Source organism: Pleurodeles waltl, chromosome 5 (genome assembly GCF_031143425.1).
Source record: "Pleurodeles waltl isolate 20211129_DDA chromosome 5, aPleWal1.hap1.20221129, whole genome shotgun sequence".
Lineage (NCBI taxonomy): Eukaryota > Metazoa > Chordata > Amphibia > Caudata > Salamandridae > Pleurodeles > Pleurodeles waltl.
In genome coordinates this window covers 1,222,172,770-1,222,192,596 of record NC_090444.1, presented here as the reverse complement: position 1 = coordinate 1,222,192,596, position 19,827 = coordinate 1,222,172,770, and positions in this window count along the sequence as shown.

Genomic DNA, 19,827 nt, shown 5'->3' with positions numbered 1-19,827 from the left:
TATATGATCCCTGGCACCTAGTGGATTCTGCCCCCAGGGGGGCGGAAAAGGCCTTGAAAAATAGTGCCCCCCTGGGGAGCGACCCTTGCCCAAGCGGTCGCTCCCCTTATGCCCATTTAAAATAAAAAATAAATCCCTGGTATCTAGTGGGCATTTCAAAAGCCGGATTGCTTTACAATCCAGCTTTTGAAATGCTCTGAGAGACTTAAAGGAAAGGAAATTCCTTTACTTCCCTTTGAAGCCTCTCAGGGCCCCATCACATGATCGGAAGAGAAATGCTTTGCATTTCTCTTCCGATCGAAGTGGCCTCTGATGAGGTCAGCGCACATTTACGCGCTGACGTTATCAGACGTCACTGGGGTGGTCAGGGGGGCTCGGGGGGGAAGGGGAAGGGCTTCCCCTTCCATCCCTGCCTTGAGGGGGTGGGAGGGAAGTCCAGAGAGGGAGCGCTAGTGCTCCCTCTGAGCTCAGTTCCCAGGACGTAATGGTTACGTCCTCGGCACATTAGCACTGGGCCACAGGACGTAACCATTACATTCGCACACAGAAGGGGTTAAAGTGACAGCCCCCACCAAGCGATAGTATGATATAGGAAGAAAAACAATATTGAAATAGTAATGCATAGTCAGAACAGCTCCCATCAAGCACCAAAAAGTTTGCGATATTAAAATCACAAACCGTCTCGCTATTCGGCAGCGCGTGTATTACTGCTCCAGTCACTCGCTTATGAAGGCAGAGGGAATGGTGAAATTAACTTACCCCGCTCTTTTGGTCCATGTGGCGGTGAACACCTACCCCTGCTTTGTGCTCCTGGAAAGATAAAACGGGGACGAGGAGTTGGTAAATAAAGGGGCCAGTGATTGGACAGAGCGTCGGCATAGAGAGAGGATTATTACTTAAAATGAAAATGGTGGCCATCTTAAAGTATAGTATTGTAAGTTAAAGGTGACATGAGCATGGGAATACATGCTCATATAGAAAAAGGACTAAATGGCCCACCACACGGGGCGGCCATATTGGGGAGATTTTCCTACCCTAGCTAATGAAGATATTTTTGAAAAAACGTGTTTCTAGTCAAGCAGTCTGTACCAAATTCACCCTAATAACTTGGTGTGTATTAAATATATGTAAAACGACAAAAAATGTAAATTGCAATGAAACATATGCCCAAAAGAATTGTTAAGTCATCAAGGTATATGAATGATGTGAATAAAGAGCATGAAAAATTCTAGAAACCAAATATGTAATGAAACAATGGGAACTCAGCAGTGGGTGAATTCCAGCCATGGAATATCATCATTCAATCCTGTCCGATGTGTCCCTAGTCTAAATACCCAGCGCTGTTCTTTCTCAGTCTTCTGGTGCAGTCCTTGTTAATTGTTACACGTTCCAATACTACCCATCTGAGATCATCAGGTGTGTGGTGAAACTCGATAAAGTGTTTAGTCAATTTAGTTGCTGATCGCTGGCATCTTATAGTGCTGCGATGTTCATTGATCCGAGTCTTAACCATCACCACCATGGTCATAATTTGGCTATAACTACCACCAGGCTGTTGGCGGTATTACCACCTTTTTAACAGTCAATGCCAATGTCAGACTGACCACCTTTGTTTCTAATGTGAATTTTTAATTTCCCATAAGAATAAATGTCCAGCCATCGGACAAGTGTGTAAAGGGTGCAGAAAGGAGAACCACTTTATAACCGTTTGTAAAACAACAAAAAACCAAGTGCATCATGGCAGGATGAGAAGATGGATTCCAGAATGTTGAAGGAGCAGTCTCACCACACCCACATAGAAAAAAAGTTACCTCAACTGCGACAGGTCAAAACTAAATGAAGATAATCATCATCAATGTCACCTTGACATCACCATCGAGTGACAGTAAAGAGGGTGAATGTGCAATGATCATAGTTAAAAGGGATCAACATGCACAAGTGGGCCTTGAAGCTTGCACTGAAGACAAAAGAAGGGCAGAAACAATTGAGCTGAGAAAGTCAAAGAACTCATATGGACATTGCCCCAAAATCAATGAAAGTCAATGCTTGCCTAATAACTTTTATTATCAATAGTAGTGCATCAATCCACATCATGAAGTTGAACTATTTCACAGTCTGTCACCAGTACCACGCCTTAAAGCATGAAGTACAAAGGTGTACACATGGGCTGCTTCCTAACAGTTGTGGAGTCAAGGATCAATCATTCTTAATGACCCTGTGGCATAAGAAGACGTCTGTGCAGGCCCCAATTCATGTTTTTCAAGGTATTCCATTTAGCTTTACAACTGCTGTTGACATGTTGCTGATATCTATCAATTATAACCTAAATACACAACTTGAAACCAGCGAGTCACTTCCTGACACTGTTTAACAGTCTAGGAAGGCTCAAAATGATGAAGGTGCAACTTCACACTAAAGATAACATCAGGCCTGCTGCACAGTGGCACCGCAGGCTAGCATTTCACCTACAAGAAGCAGTTGAAAAGGAGCTAGAAGTTTTGCTGAAGCATGACATATTGAACATCCACTGGTTCAACACCATAGGTGTACCCCATCGAGGTACTGCCAAAAAAGGACAGTGGAGGTGCAGTGCGCATATGCCTGTATATGTACCAAGCCAACAAAGAAATTGAAAGAAAGAGACATCCTGGTCCACACATTGTGGATATGATCAGACAGTTAATTGAAGCCAAAGTTGTTTTCCCGCCTTGACCTGAACAAGGACTACCATTGGCTTGAAGTGTAAAAGAATTGGCGGTACATTACCACTGTTTCAACTCGTGTTTTCACTTAGATAGAAAGATTAAGCTTTGGAGTGTCCTCTGCTGCAGAAATATTCTGAGATGTTAAACATAGGATTATTCAGCCAGTGACATATGCCTTCAATTACAGTGCTGATATACTGGTATTCGGTGCAACATGGAAGGAGTGTCATAAAGTCTTCAAACAAGTAAGTCAGTTACTTACAGATGCAGGCCTCAGCTTGGATGCCAAAAAGTGTTACTTTCCTAAACCAAACCTCAAGTTCTTTGGACATGTATTTTCTGAGTAAGCATTACTCGTGATCCTGACAAAGTATGAACACTATCACCCTTCAGTCCTCCACAAGATGTCTGCATGGTGCAGTCTATCTTGAGCACGGGCAGCTATTGTTCATGGTACATTTGTGACTTTGCCACAGCAAGTGCCCCTTTGCGAGAACTAACAAAACAAAATTTTGAGTTCCAATGGTGCACTGAATGTGACAGCAGTTTCAAGAATCTAAAATGCGCAATTGAAAATGCAACTGAGATGGCTTACTTTGATCCTAAATTTTACACTGAGAACACAGCTGATGCAAACCCAGTGGGTTGGAGTGTGATCCTTGCTCAGCATAGTGGGCATCCAAATGCTCGGAGACACATTGTGGCGTATGCTAGTCAAAGTTTGTCTGACACAGAACACACCCATTCCCAGCTGGTGGTAATATTGGCCTGTGAACATTTTTATGTGTTTCTGTGTGCTAAGAATTTCACAAACATTATGTGAGGCCGCGCTCTACCGCGGCATTCCTTGTTTGGCCCGCGTTTTTACTGTTTCTCTTTTAGCGGTGTGGCTCAGAAGGCACATTTTGTGCTCCAGGTCGCGCCGCTGCCCCAGCCTACTTTCCTGATATTTTCCCTTACTTACCTCTGGGGACTATCCTATTCTTTCTTCCTTTTTTTCTTTTTCTTTTCATCCAACTTCGGTTCTTTCCTTGTTCTGGTGTCCATGCTGTCCTTCTTCTTGGTGTTCTTTTTCCCAGCATGCCTTTTTTCTTTTTCCTTTTATACTTATACTTTTTTCCTATTCTTTTCTATTCGGCCTTTAGCAATCCAAGATGGTGTTGTTCTTTCTTCCTGATTGTCACTTCCTGTTTCTTGGTATATAAGCCCTTCAGTTCTTGTCTCCCTTGCATTGTAAACACTTCTGCTAGGTGGTGATCCTCACTCCTGTTTCTCTGTGTTTTCTTCAGTTCCTCTTTGCAACAGATTATTCCATTGTTCCCTTTTTTCATTATTTCTTTTCTTCTTTTTCAGGAGTTCCTGTGTAGAGGTTTTTTCCCACATTTTTGTTTTTTTTTCCCTCTGGGACTCCTTCTGGAGGGCACGGTCTGCTTTGGCATTCCCAGTCAAGAAGCATCATGGCTACTAGAAAGGGTCGCCCCTATCTTGGTCAGTCCAGAACCAGTAAAAGACCGGTTGCTCCTTCAAGTTCTTCAGCCAACAGTGGTTAGCGGCGTGCAGACCGTGACACATTACTGACCACGAGGCGTTACCATTTTCAGCAGTCCAAAAACCAAGATGTCCCCTCGTACTGAGAGGGAGGGGTTGCATCTACAAGAGTACTGCCATACAAATGCTCAAACAAGGCAGGAATTAAAACCCTGCTGATTATTTCTCACACGAACCCCTACAGTGGCACACTTCAATGTTGAAAATAGCCAAGGTATACATCAACTTCATCGTAAAGTCCAGCATGCCTGAAACTCTGTCCATTGAGCAGACCATTGCCACTACCAATGCTGATAAGGACATGTGCGCCCTTAAATACATTATTGGAGCCAAGCCCTGAAGTGGAGTGTTTGACCTTTAAGTGACGATGTTCAATTTCAAACATATTGCATTGTTCAGATGAACTAAAGAAGGGATTGTGCTAAGAGGATCCCAGATTGTCATACCTACGAGTTTGAGACAGGAAGTTATTGAAATCATCAATAATGGCCATCATGGATTTGTGGTCCCCGAGAGAGAATTGATGGATTGCGTGTTGTTCCCTCCTTTGGGCAAGAAAATGAAGAGGAAACTAAAGGAGTATCATTTATGCAACTGCCTGTCTCCCAAGAAGACCCAGCATCCCCTGACAATGTCTGAACTCTGTGCATGGATTGCTGTTGATTTCTTTGGGCCTCTGGCCAATGGAGATGACTTATGGTGATCATTGGTGAACATTCCTAGTTTCCTCTGGTAGAAGAAATGTCATTCACAATCCACAATAAAGTCATTGAGTGGCTTAAGAACATCTTTGCAGTGTGGGTCATACCGTGCTTTCTCAAGTCTGACAATGGACCACATTCAAAAGCAAGGAGTTCAAGGAGATTCACACGGTCTTAATATCAAATATCAGAAAATCACACCTTTGTGGCCTCAAGCCAATAGTGTTGTGAATCGATTTATGGGAACCCTGAAATAGGTGATTCAATATGCATCGATAGAGAGACTTAATCTGAGTCAGGCATTATGCCAGGCCCTTGGGCTTATTGGTCAACCTTCATTCCACTACAGGTGAGAGTCCTATTACTCTGATGTTCAGGAGAGCCAGGAGAACTAAGTACCAAAGTAGACCCCTGAGCTAGGTGTACATGATAATGTAGTTTGTGCTATTGATGCTGTTCAGAAGCATCAGATGAAGATGTATGCTGATAGACATAAAAAATAAACATGAGCCGTCGTGTTTGAGGAAGTTGATTTGGCTCTCGTGAAACAAAAGAGAACATGAAAGACAGATCCTTTGGACCTTTAAACATTTTGTCACTAAAATAACATATGGTAACGGCTCATTGTCCTGGCAAAATCTATCACAAGTGACTCATGCCACTTCAGCCACTTGTTGCGTTGATCATTTGTCCCTATATGTTCAGATTAAAGTGCCCTACCTGAAGACTCCAATCAATCATTAGACCCTTTACCTCTGGGTTCCACCTTGGGTACAAATCAACTACCTCATACTACGGTGTCTGGCTGAACTTTAGGATCACCTAGAAGTTGATCGAAGAAATGTGATTCTGTAATTAGCTCATATCTTCTGTTTATGTCTTTTAATTAACCAGATGGGGAGATGTAGGGGGACTTTATGAACACGGCGAGAATCCTGCCGTGTTCATGCTGGCAGTCTTGTCACAGATCGCCAGCCCCCTTGAGGCCCAACTGGCGGAAAAAGTGTTTCCGCCCGCCGGGCCAGCGGAATGCTGGGCCGGGACTTTGCCTACGGCTCCACATGGAGGGTGAAAGCGCCAGGGAATGGCTGGCGGAACAAAGGTTCTTTATCCGGATGAAGAATTTGACGGATGAAGAATTCCGTTATCGTCAGGCTGCCTGTTGGCGGTAGTCTGGCAGTGGTGGAAGGCCACCTGTGGCTGTCCCCACTGTGTTTATTATGTGGCAATTGAGACCGCCATGCCGGTGGCAGTAATTTTCACCGCTGACAGCATGGCGGTCTCGACTGCCACGTTCATAATGAGGGCCTTAGTGTCTTAGAACTGTATATGTTAGGACCTGGTGACTAGGGGTGGACTCATGAAGGAAAATACATACTCAAACGGGGAGATGTCAGGGTGTGGTATTAAAGGTTATTGGGATGTTGAGAGTTAGTTAGCTATTGCACGTTTATGAGTAAAAACATTAACAGCCATCATCCTGTCCATGCACTTAGGAGGAGTATACTGTTTCCACAGTCCAAGGAGACAGAATTTCGATGCAGATAATGCAGAGTCAATCTATCTTTTCATGTGGTTATTTTAACAGAGTATATTACTTGTTTTGTGGAGTAAAAGCAGTGCCTGCAAGAGGATAAGGCAGCTCATGTTCTTGATGGTTTCGATTTGCATCCAGTATGCTTAGATAAGTGGGCAGAGCCAAGGTATGTGTAGGATGTCTCCACAGTGGGCCCAGCAAGCACCAGCATTCATCCGTAGCTGACATCTGAGCTCGACAAAACCTTTGCATTCTAATACCAATTGTGTAAGATTTTGATAAAGCTGAATTTAATTAGTGCTTCACAAAGACCTTTATCATGTGTGTGCAGGAGGTGCAACCAGTGTTCATTTGGATTTATAACCTGCAACTGTTCTTGCTACAGGATACATGGTGATCACTCTGTCAGGGTGGAGAAAAGCTTTGTAATAAGCAGATTATAGCGGTCAGTAATACATTTCTTTTACTGATCCCACCTCAGCAAATAGCTGTGAATTACAGAGGTGTATGGGGGCTAATGTTATGGACACAGTTGGGGTGAAGACAGTGTGTTGTAAGTATCTTCAGAATTACTTGTGAGGCAAATGTAATTTAGATGTTTATATGTCACCAAATGATTTGAGGGCATTATCGTGCAGTACTTGATCCAGAGACATAGGCCTTTGTTTTCCCATTCCTACCATTAGAAAGGTGTATTGCCTATTATTAATACTTTATCGTGTCATAAGGGACTTTAATGTAGGATGCTGTGCTCCCCCACAAGTGTCTGGGTAGAGAGCCAGAATGCATGCATATCAATCAGGATCAGGTTTGTGCGGTCAAGTGATGATTTATAGCCCTGTAGAGTGCATCTATTCCAATTGCACCCAGAATCTCTTCCCTTTATGAGAGGTTTTAATGATAGATCATTTGTGGGAAGTAGAATGATGTATAGTACATTGTCAATTGTGGCAGAAACAGTCTTCCCAAGGTAGTGGTGGCATTTGGTCCTTCACAAACATTTATATGACCGAATCAGTTTGAGAGAAGCGGGTGGGTTTCTTGAAGAGCAGCATGCTGAAAACATAGTTATATCCAACTGAGACTGAAGAAAGTGTCTTAGTTGCAAGCATCTCCAGAATTGACTGTGAGGCAAATCAAATTCACATGATAAGTCAGCAAACAATTTGAGGGTATTATCATGAAGTGCTTGAACCAGATGTAGGCTTTGGCTTTCCATTCCTGCCATTTGAAGGGCATATAGGCTATTATTTATCACATGTTGTGCTATAAGGGGGCTTTGGCATGTAGGAGGCTGTGCACCCCTAGAAGTGTATGTATAGAGAGCTAGACAGTATTCATTTCAATCAGGATCATGTTGGTGGGGTAGGTTCTTAGGTAGTAGTGGTGTAAGGTTTTCTTGCAGATAGTTGTTATGGCATTTGGTCCTGAATAAACTTTAATATGACAGAAAGTATCAGTTTGAGGGTAGCGGTGGGAATCTTGGATGAACATGCTGGAAACAGTTAAATCTAGAAGCCACAACCATTTTAATTGCTTGAACTCTACCCTAGAGGGAGAAATGCAGGGATTTCCGCTTATCAAAATCTTTCTTGATACTTTCCAGTAACCGCAGCACATTGTTATAGATCAGTAGTTCCCAACCTCCTCTTCAATAAGAAGAACTTATGTTAAATGAAAATCATTTAAAGCTACTAACATAATTAGTGTTTTAATAATGATCCCATCAGACAAGATTCCATTAGCGGGAACCAGATGCGAACAGTGATTCCTCAGCTCTTCAGCCATGGTTGCCCACAGTAATGAAAAAAGGCTTTGTCAATGCTTCTACTCAGGCACTTTTAAAGACCCACAGCTGGAGTGCCCCTGGCAACAAGGTAATTATATTTGCATTTGCTCTCCCTAAGGCATGTGATTTATCACTTACATATCAACTTTAAGTATATTTTTTCATTCAAATACTTTTCTCCAAACATCAGCTTATAAGATCTGAAAATGAACATATTATCATCTCAAATACTTGCTTTCACATTTGGGGATACATACCTTATATCAACCAAGCAAAAGCTTTGAATTAGAAGACTGGCTCCTGCATGCAGGAGCGCTACTTCCAAGTACCTGGAGAACTACCAGTAGCTCACAAGCTACTCATTGCAGATGTTTTTCATATATCATAGAATAAAAGTTGCTGCTGACTGAAGAACAAAAGTACAGATTTAATCCATTTTGCAGGAAGAGAGCCCAGAACTTGAAGATACGTGTGAGTGATTATTGGCATAGCTTCAGTCTTGTCCCAAATTATTATGTAGCCTAAGAAGAGTGTGAATTCATCAATGATTTGGATCACTGCAGGTATATTAGTTCGGGGTTTGTCTAGCATCAGAATAATGACATCATCATATAGCATTACCTTCGGTTTGCTTGCTCTAGTGTGGAGGCCCATCACTTCGGCGAAAGAGCCAAGGGTTCTACGGCTAGAAGAAAGAATAATAATGACAGAAGGCACCCATGCCTTGTGTCCTTGAATATTGAGATGAAGTGGGATATAAATGAGCTAGACTTGATTCGGGTGGGAGTGGGAGCGTATAACCATTGTACCATCTTGAGGAAGTTTCCTCCAATGGCAAATATCGCCATGGTCGGTTCAGATAGGGCCACTCCACTCGATCAAATGCCTTCTTGGCATCTAATGAACATAGCATTTTCTCAAAATTTTCTCCCCTCATTCACCTGGGAAGTCGCATTAGAGATGGAATATGATTATGGGATTCTGGGATGTACGGTTTGGTGTGGTACAAATTCACCCTGAGTTTTTTTAATCAAAATGTGTATTGCTCTGCAAAGCCTTGTGGCTAGGATCTTGGCCAGTATTTTCAGATTATCATTTATTTGGGAGATCAGCCTGTAACTGGCACAGAAGGGGGTGTCTTTCTCAGATTTGGGGATCAAAGAGATATGTAATGTGTTGAATTCTGATTGGAGAGAGCCCACATCCGTTTAATCCCTGTTTATGTGGGACAAGAGCAGAACTATACGTTGTCCTTTGACTTTATAATATTCAATTGGGAAGCCATCTTCCGTATGATCACAAGAGAGACAAAAATGGAGGGAGGAGGTGGATGCCCTACAGAAGGAAGTATTTGGGCTTGTTAAGTATTAAGATCAGACAGCTGGAAAGCTATATAACAGAAGTGGTGCCATGTCAAGGAAAATATTAGAGATTACTATCTCCAAAGAGAAATAGTCAATGGCAGCCTTCCATCAACCAGTGTATGAGGAAGGAGAATTTATGGGTCACTTTTCAGTCTTGAGGGCAAAAAAGAAAACTAATCTAAATGTGATCTCTAAAATATGAGATCCTTAGGCTTGTCAATATACTGAAGCACCAGCAAAAATCAAGTGTCTTTCTTAACTATTACTCAAAACTGTATGAGGATGAACAAGCAGTGAGCCGTTCAATGGATCAGCAGATGTTACAGAAACTTGAGAAGTGACAACTGCCTGCTTTGACAGAGAAAGTTGCTTTTATTTTATTAAGATCAATAAACGAGGAGGAGGTAGAAGACACCATAAAGTGTCTCCCTAATGGAAAAGCCCCAAAGGAAGATGGATTAGGCCCAAACATTTACTAGATTTCAACTTCAATTCTTACTTCCCCTTTAGCTATCATTTTTAACCATTTGTTAGAGGGAGGACAGGTCCCGGATTCCTTCTGAAGAGGAGTTTTAGTGAATTGTTTGAAACCAGGCAAAACCAACAGATCCAGGATCTTGAGGACCAATAACTTTATTAAACTATGACTGTGATATTTATACCAATATCTAAGGTAATAAATTGAATAAGGTTGCCAACTTTCTCATAGCCAGAGATCAAAATGGTTTTATCAGTGTGAGAAGTCTATTTGCCACACACTTTAGCAATTAATTCATTGATATGGCAGGGACGAATTCTATTCTTGCTGTGGTCTTGTTGATTGATGACAAGAAGGATTTTGACCTTGTTTATTGGAAATGTTTATTTAGGATTTTAGATGAATCCATAAGTTTGTTTCTTTTTTTTAATCAATTCTGTGGAAATTGGAAATGTATTTTTCAAAAAGATTAGAGCTGGTAATCTCATCTTTTATATGAAACTAGAAACACCCTTGGGTCAAAGCAGAGTTTTGAAATTGCCTAAGTCCAACCGTTGCTTTGGTCTTCCAGTTTTTCAAAAGTATTATATAGCTCTGTCTGTTACCTTCCCTGATATGCACTGATTTGTAAAAAGCAATACAACATTTTTTTAAAAAGATACGTTAGGGCCTTCTCTGCTGCGAGTGTCAGAGTGGTATTTAGTTCAACACCAGAGACTGGAGAAGGGCTGGGGTAGGAGAAGTGTGATAATCTGTTTGTAACCTACAGATCTCAAGCTCCAGTTCCATTTGTTTATCTGCTGCTGTCATACGTGAGATGTTTGAGTCTCTCATGAGCATGCCTCTTAGGTAAGTTTTGCCAGCTGCCCATATCTTTTGTGATGAGTATACAGATGGCCCATTAAGCACCACATAAGTATAAAATAGCTCTTTCAGTTTCATGGTTTCTTCCGTGTCAGTTTTATTAGTGATGCGTTTGGCGCCCTTCTCAGTCATCTTTTTTCCCCTAATTCCACTGCTCGTCCTCTCTGAGTATCGTGCAGCTGCAGTCCAATGGCAAGCCCCACAGGAAGTGTACCACATGGTGTAGCCCAAATGGGCTACACACGCTGATTTCTGGGAAGGCCTGCCAGAGCTTTCTCCCTCGCTCAGCAGCCTACCAAAATTGACATGCTAGAGCCACCTCTCCCCAGGTAGCAAGAATATAATATTTTTAGGTGCTAAAATAAATGACACATTGACATTCTTTTGAAGAATTCTTTTGACATTGTGACTGGGTGTTCCCGGCACAGAGAGCCACAAGTGACGCATCGGACGATGCCGATACGTCACTTCCGCGTCTCCCCGTTACCAGGGAAACGCGGCGAGAGCGAGGCAGGCAGGACGCCGTTGCCTGGGAAACCAGGACGGTTTTCTGGGACGACGGAAGAAAAGGGGAAGACGCGCCGCGACGGGGGCAGAACGAGGAGCAGAAGGAGGTCGGAAGGAGAGAGGAGCGCGAGTGGAAGAAGGAGGACGGGAGGAGAAAGGAGCGCGAGGAGCAGAAGGAGGTCGGGAGAAGAGAGGAGCGCGAGTGGAAGAAGGAGGACGGGAGGAGAGAGGAGCGCCAGAGCCTGGAGGAAGGAGACACACAGGAGGATCACTACGACGCCAGCCACGACCCTGGAGGGTCGTGGCTAAGCAAGGTACGGTCCTTGTGGACACAGGAAAGAGGCATAAGTAAAAAGGGGACTGGGGAGGGGGTATAGAAGAGGGGTGGGTAGGGAGGACTAGAAAGGGGCACCGCGACCAGCACATCTGTGACACTTATTCCTCACTAAAATTAGATGTGGTCACGTCATTCCCCCAACTCCTCACTGGCACCAACCCCCTCCTTTTTGTGTTTACCTTTTCCCCAGTCAGCGATAGTCGAGAGAGAAAAAACCCTGGTTATAGACCCAATACTTACCTCAGCGTTTTTTCCTTCTGTTTCCGGTATCTTCCTGGATTCACCTGAGTGGGCAAGGCCGTACTTCAACCTGGAAGAGACAACAAGATCAACATAAGAAATCACCAATCTGGGAAAAGATAAAGAACAAGGACAGAATTACGGGAAAATCCAATCGTACCTTTGTTAAAAACACTTTTCACCATATAACTTAGAATAAACCACTTACCAAAATAATAACAACGCCTCTCCGTTGTCTTTATACTGTTCGATCTGTCACAGTGGTGTTAGAAGTGGGATCAATCCTGTTGGACCCCTTCCCGACAGTCGAACAGTATACACAATGAGTGATAACCCCTCGTTGGAAGATATGATAAAACAATTGGCCGAAGGCCAGCGACATCTTCAGTTGGTGTGGGAGGCACACCAGCGAGAAGCAAAAGAGGACAGGGAACCCTTACAGTCGGCTTTGAAAAGTCAGGCAACAATACTAGCGAATAATCAACTGGTCCACGAGACGGCCATGAAAAAGTTAACCGAGACTATTGCTAGTAGTAAGGTTCACCCCAATGTACCCAGTTCTGTGTTGCAGAAATATCAAGACGATGAAGACCCCGAAGCCTTTTTCACCAATTTTGAGAGAGTGGCTTCATCAGCCCAATGGCCTGAGGATAGATGGGGTCAGTATGTCGCCCCCCTACTTACGGGAATATTACAAGCAGCGTATCAAGCAGCAAACCCGGGCGGAACCACGCCATACCAAGAGATAAAGATTAGTATCTTAGAACGTGTGGGACATGACACTGAATACTATAGGGTCAAATTCAGGAAAATCAAATGGGGACCGAATGAGGATCCCCGAACCTTTTATTATCGAGTAAAAGATTTGGCGTTGAAATGGTTTGGGCCTTCCGGGAATAGTAGGGAGAAAGTGATCCAAACGATCGTTCTCGAACAATATCTGGAGGCCCTGCCCACAGCCACAAAACACTGGATCCGTCAGCATCCAAAGGTGAATACTGACATGGCGATCGAATTAGCATGTGCCTATCATCGCTCGGCGGATATAAGAAGTGTACCACCCCGACCCAGCCTAAAACCGGGACCTTCCAACCCTAAAAGCACTCCAAGAGCCCTTTCCGATGAACCAGTTCCTCGCAGAATAATCGACCATCCACCGATAGCCGGACCCCAATGTTACAACTGTGGGGAATGGGGACACATTTCCCGTATGTGCCCGAGGAAACAGGATAGTAGTGAGCCAATGGAGATAGGAGTTACTAGGCGACGGGTACTGTGTACCGGAAGAGGTAACCAGAAATTTAAACAGACCCTGAACGTCAATGGACGAGCGGTATGGGCTCTTATTGATTCAGGGTGTAGCCAATCTGTAGTGAGGAAAGATATAGTAAACGTGGTAGATAAAGAAGCAGAGCGATGGGTGAATATTTGCTGTATTCACGGAGATAAAGAGCAATACCCCTTACATGAAATAACGGTGGAATGGGGAACGTACCGGGATGTCCTACCTATGGGAATAATGACAGACCTGATCGAGGAGTGTATCATCGGAACTGATTATGAACATTTTCAAGAGATCCTGGATTATGTTAGACAACCCAAACTGACACAGGACTGGTGGAAAGAAGCTCCCTTTTCTGACAGTGTTATAGAATGCCCCATAACACGTAGGAAATTGCCACATAGAGAAAAACGAGTAGAAAGAGCGAATCACCTGGGAAAAGAGGTACCAGGACAAAGCCCAGGTCTTATTGCCGAAACACACGAGGCCCCTGTCAGTTTTCCCCAGCAACAAAGAGAAGATCCTTCTCTCGCCCAAGCTTGAAAGTCAGCAAAAGAGGAGGAAACCGAGGAGGTGGGTCCCTACTTCCTCATTAAGAAAAACCTCTTATACAGGATAACCACTACTAGTACAGGGGAACAGAAACAACAATTATTGGTACCCGAACATTATAGAGATCAGGTCCTAACTCTGGCTCATTGTCAACCAGGTGGGGGTCATTATGGGAGGGAAAAAACAGAAGAATATCTCCTCCGACGGTTCTATTGGCCGGGGTTTTTCGCCCACATACGCAAATATTGTTCCCAATGTCCCAGGTGCCAACTTACTGAACCAGGTAGACCTAAGAAAGCCCCTCTAATGCCCCTACCCATCATAGACATTCCCTTCAGTAGGATAGGGATGGACCTAATTGGGCCTGTAGTGCCATCAACGAAAGGTCACACGTATATCCTAGTCATGGTTGATTATGCCACCCGATACCCCGAGGCCGTTCCTTTAAAAATTATGACAACCAAAACGGTTGCCCAAGCAATGATAAACATCTTCTCTCGAGTTGGGTTTCCACATGAACTACTCACCGACCAGGGGACCCCCTTTATGTCTACCCTCATGAAGCAGGTGTGTAAGACATTAGGTATTTCCCAAATTCGAACTTCGGTATACCATCCCCAGACGGATGGACTGGTGGAACGGTATAACCGAACAATAAAAACCTTACTGAGAAAAGTAGTAGAAGACTCAGGGAGAGACTGGGATCAAAAATTACCATTAGTGCTATACGCTATACGAACCCATGAACAGGCCTCTACAGGCCACAGCCCTTTTGAGCTCATGTTCGGAAGACAGCCTCGATCCCTTTTAGATATGGCCATTGAAACATGGGAAGAAGAGGCAGAAGAAGGAGGAAGACCCCTACTAGAATATGCCCACAATTTACGGTCTCAGCTACAAGGTTTATGGGAAACAGTCAGAGTAAATATGGAACGAGCTCAACAAACTCAAAAACAGTATTATGACCGAGGGAGTAAGTTAAGGGTTTTACAACCAGGAGATCAGGTGTTAATAATGCGTCCCACGTCTGAACAAAAACTGATCGCCAAATGGCAGGGTCCCTATAAGGTACTACGAGGTGTTTCTCCTGTCACCTACCTGATTGAAATCTCGAGCACTCCTCAGAAAACCCAGATTTATCATATAAATCTCCTAAAAAAATGGGAAGAACCAGACAACTCGGACACTTCCGGAGTAATGGCTAGATTCCTATCTCCTAGCAACAACTTAAATATCGAGTTCTGTCCAACCGAACACAACGATGAGGAGGGGCTACCCGCACTAAATGAAACCTTAACGAGATCAGAGAAGGAACAGGTATATAGCTTACTAGAGCACTTCCGAAAGTTCTTTTCAGTAATGCCAGGTAAAACCACCTTGATAACCTATAAAATAAGAACTACACCAGGTAAAATTGTTAGGTTACGGCCGTATCGTATCCCCGAGGCAAGGAAACAGATTATGGAGACCGAAATACAGAAAATGCTAGAACTAGGAGTGATAGAGCCTTCGACTAGTCCCTGGTGCTCCCCAGTTGTTCTGGTGCCAAAACCTGATGGTACTATTAGATTCTGTATTGACTTCCGGAAGCTTAACGAACATTCAATGTTTGACACATATCCCATACCCAGAGTAGATGACGTCCTAGAAAAACTAGGAAAAGCAAAATATATGTCCACCTTAGATTTGACAAAAGGGTATTGGCAGATTCCCTTAGCCCCAGAGGATAAAGAGAAAACAGCTTTTGCCACTCAATCCGGTCTTTATCAGTTCACCGTGCTACCATTCGGTCTCCATGGAGCGCCAGCTACGTTCCAACGGTTAATGGATAGACTCTTAAACCCATTTCAGTCCTTTGCAGCAGCTTACCTAGATGATGTAGTTATCTTTAGTGAAACCTGGAACGAGCATCTAAAACATTTACAACAGATATTCCACACTCTCACCAACGCTGGGTTAACTGCCAACCCCAAAAAGTGCGTTATAGGAAAACCCGACATATCATACTTAGGATACAAAATCAGTCAAGGGAGCCTACAACTTCAAACAAAAAAAGTAGATGCCATTCTAAATGCACCTAATCCTACAACCAAGAAAGATTTGCGCTCGTTCCTAGGGTTGGTAGGCTACTATCGAAGGTTCATACCCGAATATTCCACCCTTGCCGTCCCTCTCACAGATCTTTTGTCTAAATCCCATCCTAATCGGTTAGCACCTTTTTCGGATCAACAGAAAGCTAGCTTTGAGCAACTGAAGTCCTATCTGACCAGAGACCCAATACTCCGGTGCCCGGATTTTTCGAAACCTTTTCATTTATACACTGATGCCTCTGATGTAGGTTTGGGGGGGTACTGGCCCAACCCGACGAGGAAGGTAGGGATCACCCGGTAGTATATGTCAGTAGAAAACTGTTTCCCCGGGAAAAGCACTATCCAACCATCGAAAAGGAATGTTTGGCCATTAAATGGGCCGTGGATACATTACAGTATTACCTTTTGGGTCGAAAGTTCTTACTTTTTACGGATCATGCTCCCCTCACTTGGTTATCCGCTCATAAGGATACCAATTCCCGCATTTTAAGATGGTTCCTTGAACTACAACCATTTTCCTTTCAGGTCCGTCACATACCAGGACCCCAACAGGCCCCGGCTGATTTTTTGTCTCGGCTCCCGGACTCTACTGCGGTCCTCGAACAGGACCGTTCATGGGGAGAGGTGTGTCACCGGGTGTTCCCGGCACAGAGAGCCACAAGTGACGTATCGGACGATGCCGATACGTCACTTCCGCGTCTCCCCGTTACCAGGGAAACGCGGCGAGAGCGAGGCAGGCAGGACGCCGTTGCCTGGGAAACCAGGACGGTTTTCCGGGACGACGGAAGAAAAGGGGAAGACGCGCCGCGACGGGGGCAGAACGAGGAGCAGAAGGAGGACGGGAGGAGAAAGGAGAGCGAGGAGCAGAAGGAGGTCGGAAGGAGAGAGGAGCGCGAGTGGAAGAAGGAGTACGGGAGGAGAAAGGAGCGCGAGGAGCAGAAGGAGGTTGGGAGAAGAGAGGAGCGCGAGTGGAAGAAGGAGGACGGGAGGAGAGAGGAGCGCCAGAGCCTGGAGGAAGGAGACACACAGGAGGATCACTGCAACGCCAGCCACGACCCTGGAGGGTCGTGGCTAAGCAAGGTACGGTCCTTGTGGACACAGAAAAGAGGCATAAGTAAAAAGGGGACTGGGGAGGGGGTATAGAAGAGGGGTGGGAAGGGAGGACTAGAAAGGGGCACCGCGACCAGCACATCTGTGACACTTATTCCTCACTAAAATTAGATGTGGTCACGTCATTCCCCCAACTCCTCACTGGCACCAACCCCCTCCTTTTTGTGTTTACCTTTTCCCCAGTCAGCGATAGTCGAGAGAGAAAAAAACCCGGTTATAGACCCAATACTTACCTCAGCGTTTTTTCCTTCTGTTTCAGGTATCTTCCTGGATTCACCTGAGTGGGCAAGGCCGTACTTCAACCTGGAAGAGACAACAAGATCAACATAAGAAATCACCAATCTGGGAAAAGATAAAGAACAAGGACAGAATTACGGGAAAATCCAATCGTACCTTTGTTAAAAACACTTTTCACCATATAACTTAGAATAAACCACTTACCAAAATAATAACAACGCCTCTCCATTGTCTTTATACTGTTCGATCTGTCACAGACATTTAATAACTTTTGGAAACTTTGGAGTAATTATTTCAGAAGCCTACTACCAGGAATTACTCCCATTCATGTCCGACCAATTGCTGATTAGGGCTGTAATAATTTTGGATCAGGTTCTGCTTTTTCCCCTACCCCCACACTTCTGCTTTTGCTAATTAAATTGAGGACCCATGCTTCCCTCTAGGGATGGTCTGACTGTGAGGTAATCCACCTCTTGTGACCATGTCTAATTATGAGACCTATGAGCAGAACCCTGAACTCCATGTCCCAGAAGAAGATGATGACTATGATTATGATCACAATATGGAGCAAGTCATTGATATTTCAGTGAAGAAATTTATTGATTAGGCTCTCAGTTCTGCCCTACAACCCATTTCCAAACACCTTGATGAGCTTTCCGCTCGGCCTGAGAACCCATCCTCCTCTGGAGACCTCAATCTCACTCCTTCTCTTCCCTCCTCTGAACCTGCTTGGCCCCACTCTGACACTATTGCCAAGCTAGCCCAAGAGGCCCTACCTGGCCAAGCTTATTCTTCAGGGACTCCCTCAAATCCCCTATTCCTTCTGTCTCCTCTCCCCCTTCTGCTCACAAGCGTTCTAAAAAGAGCAAACGTTCTCTCTCCCCCACCCTTCCTTCTTCTTTCAACTTTGAGCCTTTGGACATTATCCACCCCAGATCTTCTAATTCCACCCCTGCTGCTGCGGTGGTGGAGTACATGCAGCTCCACCTATGGAATATTTTGAAAAAAAAGTCCACTCCAGATTTAAATCGGAATGTCCTCCACCAGATTTACTGCACAAATCAACTCTCATGCCTGACAGATAATGTTAGGGCCTTCCAGGCTAGTCAGGACAAGCTTCTTGACGTATGTGGCCCTTTGGCAAAAATCCTTGAATTGGCCTTGCATGCACAAGAAACAGTTACCCGCATCAACCCAGAGGTCTAGGCTGGCTGGATTTAAAGAGCCTTTTGCCTCCTGGGTAACGCAAATTGTGCTTTGGCATCGGAACGTCGTAAGTCGGTGCTGCTATACATTGATCCTCAATTGGTTGAACTAGTCTCACCTGAAGCAGGCCCCCTCACTGAGGATAAATTATTTGAGGACTGGTTTGTAAAAAACAATGCAGAGTTCTTGAACACTTTCACATCTCTGGATAAATCACAAGCGTCTTTAAAGAGAATGTTAAATCCTCTTTTTGGAAAGGCTGGTCGCAGCAGAGGAGTGGCGGCCGGCTGCGTCTACCAACAAGGTCCTCCCCGAGGATACTACCCGAGATGCAGGAGATGCCCCCAAGATCAAGAACAGGTTGGCTTCTATCCCACCAGATCTATAGGATATTATGAGCATAATTACAGAGGTCCCAACAGGGGGTATCGACTTTCCAACACCACTTCCACAGAAAATGACTCCTGTTCCCTTTCTGTCTCTGGGGGGATGGTTCAGTGCTTTTGGCACAATTGTGCCAAGATTACTTCAGATGTGTGGGTTTTGAACACAGTACAAAGTTACATCATAGAATTGTCTACCATTCCCTTGCAACCTTCTCTTCCCCCTCCCCTTTTTTCTCAACAAGACATGTCTTTTATAGACTGCGAAATTCAAGAGCTTTTGTCAAAACAAGCTTTCGCCCATTCTTCACCTCACACACAAGATTTTAGCACAAATGTATTTCTAATGCAAAAGAAGGGTGGTGGTCAAAGGTTGGTTTTCAGCCTCAGATAGTTCAATCGATTCATGCTGTATCGCCACTTCAAGATGGAGGACATCCATCTGCTGAGAGACCTACTTCAAAAAAGAGATTTGTTGGTTTGTCTCAATCTCAAGGATGCTTACCTGTCAGTACCCATTTCTCCCTGTCACAGTAAATGCCTTTCATTTCACTGCAGAGACCTATGGTATGAATACCAAATCCTCCTTTTTCTGCCTGTCGTCAGCACCTTGGGTGTTCACCAAACTTCTGAAACCTGTGGTGGAACACCCCCGGGCGATGGGAGTGCGCATGATAATATACCTAGACAACATGATTCTGTTAGCACATACCAAAGGTCTGCTGTTAACTCATCTGTCATGTGTGGTTTCTCTCCTTCAGGAGCTGGGTTTTATGGTCAACCACAAAATATCCTTCATGATTCCATCTCAGAGACTGAAATTCGTGGGGTTTCAGGTGGACTCCATCAACACTCAGTTACTTCTTCCACCACTCAAAATGAAAACTATTAAGAAGG